This window comes from Cryptomeria japonica, chromosome 6, assembly GCF_030272615.1.
Source record: "Cryptomeria japonica chromosome 6, Sugi_1.0, whole genome shotgun sequence".
Lineage (NCBI taxonomy): Eukaryota > Viridiplantae > Streptophyta > Pinopsida > Cupressales > Cupressaceae > Cryptomeria > Cryptomeria japonica.
The window spans coordinates 651274592-651282977 of NC_081410.1; positions in this window are offsets into that span (position 1 = coordinate 651274592).

Sequence of the window (8386 nt, forward strand, 5' to 3'; positions counted from 1 at the left end):
CTGGAGAGTAGAAGTGCCAACATTAGATACATGAGGTGCAACAGGATCAGGTTCATCTCACAGAAGATTGGATGAATCTTGTGGAAAATCAAGTGGTGCAGCTGCATGTCTAGTTGATGCCGCAGGAGAAGGAACTCATGAAGGTGCGAGAGTTGGAATAGCTAGAACCCTCCCATCAGGTGGACCTAATGGAAGACGAACACCCAAGTTTGAAGCCTTCAAAGGCTGATCCTCTGAATCCACAACTGGAGGAGAGAGCTGAAATGGCTCTCGACCCTCATCAAAAACCATGTCCCGACTAAAGATGACATAATCTATCTCAATATCAACCAGTTGGTAGGCTTTGTGATTATCATGGTAGCCGGTGTGCATGAGTTTTTGGCTCTTGGCATCCAACTTGGTGCGTTTCGCATCAGGGATCCAAACAAAGGCAGTGGAACCAAAAACCTTCAGGTGATTGATTATGGGCTTGCGGCCTGACAAGGCCTCTTCCGGAGTCTTCTTCTTCATAGCCACAGTAGGAGACCGATTCTGAAGATAGACTGTAGTATTAACTGCTTCAGCCCAAAATTTCTTCGGAACACTCTTGTGTTCAAGCATAGACCGAGCCATTTCGGTAATCGTGCGGTTTCTCCGCCCAACGACACCGTTTTGCTGAGGGGTGTAAGGTGTAGTGAGTTGGCGCTTGATGCCATGTTGTTCACAAAAATGGGAGAAAGCAGAAGAACAAAATTCTCCCCCATTATTAGACTGAAGAGTTACAATATGTGTACCAAACTCTTTTTCTATTTCTACTAATGCTTTAAATTTTTGAAACACAGCAAAAACCTTTGATTTCTGATGAAGAAAATACATCCACATTTTTCTACTAAAATCATCAACAAAAAGTAGAAAATACTTGGACCTAGTGACAGAAGGAGTAGCCATAGGTCCACAAATATCAGCATGGACTAGTTGGAGTACCTTAAAGGCTCTCCAAGAGTCGCCATCCGAAAAGGGAGTCCGATGCTGTTTGCCAGCCTGACATGCTCCGCAAACTCCAAGGTTCTGGGTCTAGATCTCAGGCAATCCGATCACAAGATCTTCCCGAACAAGCTGAGAAAGATAGTGCACATTTAAGTGCCCATACCGCTGATGCCAGAGTGTACTAATAGAGGAGCGCTTGGCTGCCATGGCGAGCTTCGAAGAATCACTAGAATCAACTAGTCTGAATAGATCATGATCCTCAAGACCCTCAACAACAATTGTCCGAGTCTCTCGATCAATGATACTACACTGATGTGAACTGAAGGTGACGTGGCCGAGGAGAATGTCTCAGAATTTGACTGACTGAGAGAAGGTTGAGTTCCATTTCTGGAACATAGTACACATCGAGGAAAATTAATTTCCTCCCACCAGACTGAATCTGTACATTGCCCTTTCCGACAACGGTGTACTCTTCCCCTCCAAATATAATTGAATCTGAGTACGGCTGAAAATCAGTGAACCAATCTCAGCGATGAGTGAAGTGGCATGAGGCACCTGAATCTATATACCAGGCAGAGGATTTGACTTGGTCTGCAGGTCTTTTAGCCATGAAGGCATAAAAGGCAGATGCACTTTGCTCAGTGTGCTCTGCTACATTTGCTTTCGGTTGCGAACTACTTTGCTTAGCCTGTGCAGCCAAGCGTTTACGACACTCAAGCTTTATGTGACCAAATTTATGGCAGTAATTGCATTGAACATTTTTCTTCTTCGAGCCTTCTGATGACTGAGCAGAGGGTTTTTGCTGAGAAGACTGAGAAGACTATGATTTACCTTTATCCTTTTGGAAGGATTTAGCTGCAAATGCTTGTTCTGAAGCGGATGAGCTATTACCGCTACCGAACGACAGCTTCGATCGATCCTATTGCAGAAGTTTAGTGCATAGATTAGCAAACTTCAGATCAACACCAGCTAAGGTGATGTTGAGTGTTTCGACAAAGTGCTCTGTTGGTTGAAAATTTTGTACACTTGGGGGAAATATACAAAATTGTGGTTTCAACCACAGCACACGAGTAAAAACTCTCCTAATTAAGGGAAGGCTCCCCCTATCTAACTAAAACTGAAATAAAAACAGGGTGGGACAGCAGTCTTCCTTCTTTCTTCAAGAAAGACAATATCCTTTTCTCTTCACAGAAAAGGATAGCGATTGAAAATGAACAATAGTAACTACTTTCAAGTGAAATGAGAGAAAGGAAATGAAGTTTCCTGAAAGCGCAAAGACTTCCGTCACTTCCTTCGGGACGGGACAGCAATATCAAGCTCAAAGACTTGACTATTGGAAGTCCTATCTACCCTTTGCTATACTAAATTTTACAACGAATAAAAGATAATAGCTCAAAGATTGAAATAATCTATTTTTTTAACACAAAGACAAGAACTAATGCAAGCTCAAAGACTTGCTGCTATTTCTTATCAAACAGTAATTTTTTCTTCAAGAATAGACGCAAGCTCAAAGACTTGCCGCTCCTTCAAGAGAGTTCCTATTTTAATTAATCTTCTCTACTTGCAGCTCAAAGACTTCAAATCAGATTGGACTAAGCTCTTTTAGAAATACTTTGCATGGAAGAAACAAAAAGATTCAAACTCAAACATGTAGCTCAAAGACTCAAAACTTGAGTAATCCTTCTTTATTATTCTTCAAAAACTTTCAATCCACATACATAAGCTCAAAGACTTCTTGCTGTAAATTTGGCAGAGTTTTTGCTTGCTTTCCAAAAGATATATTTACAATGGACCTCTCAAGTATTTATAGAGGAGGAGCCTTGAGAAAAAGGTGGGAGGATCCTAACTAACTTGAGAGATTCTCTCAACCACCAAGACTCATCCAATAAATAACTGAGACTTCATTAATTAACTAAGAGTTACTCTAACTAACTAAGACTTATTCCAACTACAGTCCTAATTGGACACAACTTGTAGTTGTCTTACATGTAATTACAAAAGTACAAGTAATGTGTAACTTGTATTTTACAAAAATTACTTTTACATGTAACTTGTCAAAACAAAATTACAACTAAAGATTACAAAAGAGGGAAAATTCAACTAAGTGTTGAAAAACACTTAAGTTGCCTTTTGTGAAGACACGAATCCTTGAAATTTTCTGATGCTCACTTGTAGTTCCTCGGGATTCGGTTCACGGGTGTTCTTAGCAACAACCATAGTCTTCACAATAGTGTCGTGACAGTGGAGGAGTGCAGAATTGTCTTTATCCAGGATAGACTGGATCTCATGCAAAAAGGCTTGGTGTTTCATCAATGCTTGAATTGAAGCTGCCGAGAATTGTTCGCTCCTCCATTCATTATGAATCCTCATTTGTAAATCAGCAAGAACTTCTTCTTCTAGAATCAGCTCTCCATCCCGACTTACTATATTGCAAGAGGCCCTTTCACAATGTGAGACAATACCTCGATAGACTTCATCCCGGAATCTCCTTGCATCACTGATTTCCTCAATGAGAGATTTAAGAACAAGGGTTTTGTTTTCCATGAGTTCCTCAAATTCCAAGTACATGACCCTGGAAGAGATGATGGCGTGCTCCTGCAAAATACTCAGCTGTTGTTGGGGCATGGTACGCCAGATTGCCAGACTTTTCTCAACACTTTCCAGATTCTTTTTGAAAGTGTTAGAAGTCTGATCCAATTTTTCCTCAATGGTTTCCAACTTAGACATTATTTGAAAAATGTCTTTTACCACTTGAATACATTGATCATGAAGCTGATCAACCCAAGAATCCAGTGCTTGTACTTTCTGAGCAGCCCTTTCCACTCCACGAATCGATTCTTGGGAACCAGAAGAACCTATGGAGTTACTCCCTTCAGCAGCAGGTTTTGTGATTTTATGAATGGCTGCCATGAGCTGTCGGTTTTCTTCTTCTAGCTTGTCTTTCTTTGCAAGAAGATCGTCACACCTTTGCACTAGTGAAGCAACAGAAAACTGAGCATCATGTTTAATGACCTCATGTGTTTGCTTGCCCAATTCTACCCTTGTAACCTTATAATCAGCAGCTGACATTTCATCAAGTGGTTTATCTGCAATAGGCTCCACAATTTCAGCTACTTTCATCTTGTTACTATCAACAGTTACCTTAGCGATAGTCTTTGCCTTCTTAGCAACTTTTGATCTGGACTGTTTGAGTTGCTGGTAGTCAAAGGCATCAGGTGAGATCTCCTGCTTCTTTCTTTTCGGGGTGAAAGAACTAAGCCATGGAGCCAAAGTCATCAACTCACTTCCAGTAGCAGCCGTAGGCAAAGGAGAAGCAGTTTCTGTTTGAATTACCGTGGTCACCCTGGGAGGAATATCTGTTTGAATAGCGACCACGGTTTGCTCAGTTACCAATGGGCATGAAGATTGCCTCATAAATTCTTCAAAACCAGAAGTGGAAGTATCAATTTCTGATAACTGAATGCAAGTGGGATTATCTTCAGGAACTTCCAACACACTTTCTCGTTGTTGATCAGGAGAAGGCTCGTATGCTAAAATGGGAACTGCATTCTGAGGAGACTCATTTATGAGCAAATCAGGAGGAGAAAGAGGCGTCTCAATGGAAACTGGAGGAATGACCTCGTGAGGTGAGTCTGAAACTGGAGACCTAGGCGCATCATCAGATTGCTGCCCCTCTTCTGGATTATCCAGATCGATCACCCGAACATGAAACCGTGATTTCTCCTTCCCACGAGTAGTCGTCTCCTCAGGAGGAAGCACTACTGCACGACTGACTTGTAACTTGATCCTTGTGCCTGAAGATGAAGCACCCTCCTTGTTATCAATCTGAATCTCAGACTTCCATCCAAGAGGCCCTGTAGAATCATCTTCTTTACCAACCTTGATTTTGATAAGTCTAACAGCATTACTTTTCAGCCATGCGTTAGTATTGGCCAAGATAGGCTGAAATCTGTCAAGGATGGAGACGCACTCCTTGTGTGACCATTGGATCAAAGGAAGTGGAGCTTCCTCAACCCTTCGTGAAATGTATTCAGGATCAAGTATATGCCCGTCATCGATCATCCCTTGTGGGATATCTGCCAAGTTCAAGTCAACAATTTGCTCAACAGTGAGCCTGCAGTAATCCATCTTCAGAACTTCGACTTCTGTGCGGAGATCTACCCAGATGTCTTCAATGCGATGAACATGCACAAAGGATTTCTTGATCTTCTCCTTCATACCTCTATAATCAAAATCAGCTCTAGGTTTGAACCTCTTAAGCTTGATTTCCTGCAATTCAGCCTCCATGGCCTTAGCCTTCACAGATGTGACAAGGGAATATTGACCAATTTTCAATGGGTTTGTGCTAGAGATCCCCATTCCAACCCTATGTCTAGCGGACTGAAAAGTATGAACAGCCATGATCTGTCTTCCCAACTCCATAAGAATTATCTTATCGGTTGGGTATCTTGGAAGCATGTATGGCTGTCCATCATAGCATCCAATCCTCATATAGGTAAAGGTGGGAAATTGCAGGAATAAACACCCATATTCAGACACCTTGACCCATGCCTCATCTGATACTCTTTTGTTTCTGAGATCCACGTCAAACTGACACATGAAATATCCAAAGAATGCATCTTGGACTCTTCTGAAATGCAGTCTGCTAGGTTTTAATGGCAACTGGTCATAATATTCCCAAACTGGTATAAGCGAGCGATCACCCTTGGTAGAAAGACCTGGGAAGTGTCTAAGTGATGTTGCTAAATATACCAAATAAGAATTCATGAAAAAGGTCATAGTGGTAGGAACTGCTGCAAGTTGTTCGCACAAAACATCGCTGATGATTTCACCCCATGAAATATGATGTGACTGCCGTATGAACATAATGAATTGGTACATCCATGGCTCAAAGACATTAGAGTACTCAAGACCCATCATCCTGCTAAGAAGAGTGATGGTGTCTCCTATCTCCCACTTGAAATCACAACGGTACAACTTTGCCCATCTTGAGAAGGAAGGACGAGGCTCTTGGATCCATCTATTGATGTGTTGCTTGCAATCTTTTTCCTTTTTCACATAATACTCTGCTGCACTTTCTTTGGTGATTTCTATATAAACAGGTGCAGGAGGTATTTTGAAGACCTTCTCGATTGTATCCGCATCAAGTCGAATTATAGCTTCACCGTCATCATTTTTGATGACTCTTGACTATTTGTCAAAATGATGGGCGCATGCAAGAACGAACTCCGGTTCTAGGGCAGCTACTGGGAAAGAAGATGCATGATGGATATGGCTGTCCAACAGCCGCTGCAAGTTGTTATCTTGTGGATCTTCTACCTTGTGAATGAATTCTGCCATATCCACGTGCCCTATTTCCATGTTCCTGATGAGATCCAATGGAGAAGATACCTGGGAAGGTGTAACCTCATTCTGGTATTTGTCATATTTGTATTTCATTTTCTTTGGAGTTGGCGATGCCGGCAAATCTGACATTGATTGTGAACTTGGAATGCTGTGATGAAGACTTAAAAGGGTTAAGGCCACATCATAATCAGCTTCTAATATCATTCTTTCTTCTTCAAATGGGTAAAACTTTGATCTCTGAATTTCACGGTTTTGTGAGAGGAAGAGGGGAGTTATGTAGAAATGGGAAAATCTTGACTTTGACCAATTTCGGATCTTGGGAGAATTTTCGCAAGTATACAAGTTGGAAAGTACATACATGCAATCGGGGTTTTAAAACCCGAATACAAGTACACTTGTAAATTCGAAAATGGAGAAATGGATGAAAAATGGGATTTTGACTTGCGGGAAATGATGGAAATGGAAAGTACGGATATGGGGAACGCGAATGAATAGAAATGGGAATATCCGGGAAAGTCATTTTTATGAAAATGGGAAGAACTTTTCAACATATAATCCAGTTTTTAAAACCCGAATTTGCAAGGGAAGGGTATTTCACACTTTTCAAGCTTGGAATTTTAACCAAAAATAGTTAAAATTCCTTAACCGTAGGGGAAGAACAAGAATTTCCAGCGAACTTGTAATCGAGATTAAAAATTCCGAATACAAGTTTAAGAGGGAATTTTAGGAAGAACAATGCAATTCAACAATTGCATTTCAAAGGGGAAGATTTCTTTCACGAAAACCAATTTCTAGGGGAAGAACATCACATGCCAAAAATGCAACTAATAACGAAAAATAAAGAAAACAAGAAAATAATAAAAAGAAGAGAAGAAAGGAAGAACATACCTTTCTTAGAAATGCAAAATGCTTCTCCAACAATGCAACAATTCTTGAGATGAAGAAGCAAAACCGGAATACCAAAACCTTTATCACGTTTTTTTTTTTTGCAAAAAATGTCTCATATGGAAAAACGTGGTTCCAAGCAAGAGCAAAATGTCATGTAAAATGTTTGAATGCTTCTTAAACCTCAATGCCTTGATGCTTCAAGCTAAAACGATCCATGTTCTAGAAGATGCGTGGCATTCAATACTTCTAAAACGCAGCCATAATGATTCACGTTAGGGAAAAAACGTGGCACTTGTTGCATAATGGATATGGCATCATTAAATGACTAAAAACTCCTCTCAAACTCCACGCCTAGGTGAGAAAGGGCAAAACGATTTAGGAGTTTGCAATTTGTTAAAGATTTAACCCCTCAAAATGTGGCATTAAAGAAAAACGTGGTTGCTGATTTAGGGCAAAAAACCAGCAAATGTATCCTCCAAATGGCGTGCAAGATATCCAACAATGCATGAAGATAAGATGCAAACCAAAATGCCTCCTTCCTCCAACAATTTCTCCACAAAATTCGCTTTGAAATGGTCAAAAATCATTTTTCCCTTGCATTTCGGGTTTTTTGGAGCAAAAGGCAAGTTCGATTTGTCCAAAATGAAGCAAATCGGGTTTTAGATAGAAAACAACAAGTTCAATTTTCACTTTTCCCACTTACAAGCCAAAATCGGGTTTTAAAAGACAAATAGCAAGTTTAATTTTTCACTTTTCCCTCACCAAGCCAAAATCGGGTTTTAAAAGGCAAATGACAAGTTCGAAATTGTCAAAAATGCACTTTTATGTCAAAATCGGGTTTTAAAAGACAAACTGCAAGTTTAAAAATACTTGTAAAAGGGAAATAAGATCCCTACAACAAGTTAAAAACACTTGCACATATGTAATGGGGATTTAAAATCCCTATTACATGTGAAAACCATTAAAGTAGGGGTTTTTTTGGAACAAACTGCAAGTTTACTTGCAGTTGAGCCAAAAAACCCCTATTTTAACTAAAAATGACCCAAAAATAATAAAAAGATAAAAACATTAAAGGGGAAACTTAAAATAAATTACAAGTGACATATTTAAAACAAAAGTGCACATGTAATTGATCAAAAATTCCCCTACAAAGACCATAACAATGAATATCATTAAAACTTGCAGT